Source organism: Marmota marmota, unplaced genomic scaffold (genome assembly GCF_001458135.2).
Source record: "Marmota marmota marmota unplaced genomic scaffold, marMar, whole genome shotgun sequence".
In the NCBI taxonomy this organism is placed as follows: Eukaryota; Metazoa; Chordata; class Mammalia; order Rodentia; family Sciuridae; genus Marmota; species Marmota marmota.
In genome coordinates this window covers 2988-3424 of record NW_026009150.1, presented here as the reverse complement: position 1 = coordinate 3424, position 437 = coordinate 2988, and the positions used below count along the sequence as shown (strand labels likewise).

General features: G+C 33.6%; 1 non-coding gene across 1 annotated transcript; it reads right to left on the bottom strand.

Moving 5' to 3' along the window:
• Nucleotides 1-93: 93 nt before the first annotated feature.
• LOC125614877 lies at nt 94-200 on the bottom strand. The gene has a single exon (XR_007345449.1). It is a non-coding gene; the product is annotated as a U6 spliceosomal RNA (small nuclear RNA).
• Between the last annotated feature and the right edge of the window lie 237 nt (nt 201-437).

Sequence of the window (437 nt, the reverse complement as noted above, 5' to 3'; positions counted from 1 at the left end):
TTCCTCTTCCTGTAATAATTTGCCAAGGATGTTTTGAAGAGATGGTTTTCTAGCTGCAAATTCTTTTAACTTTTGTTTATCGTGGAAGGTTTTAAAAATATGGAATGCTTCACGAATTTGCGTGTCATCCTTGCGCAGGGGCCATGCTAATCTTCTCTGTATTGTTCCAATTTTAGTATATGTGCTGCCGAAGCGAGCACGATTTATGCAGATTATGAACTAAAAATGTGAAAGAAAACATAGACTTTAAGCAAGTCATATTTTAGTCATCCAGTCATATCACCAAGATGAGATTTTTTTCCCTTTTTAAGGATCAATTGCAAAGTAGGATGAACTTTATTTCTGATTTATTTTTAATCAGCTACTTTATTTATTTATTTATTTATTTTGGTGACAAACATTGAACCCAGGGTCACTTAAACACTGAGTCACATCTC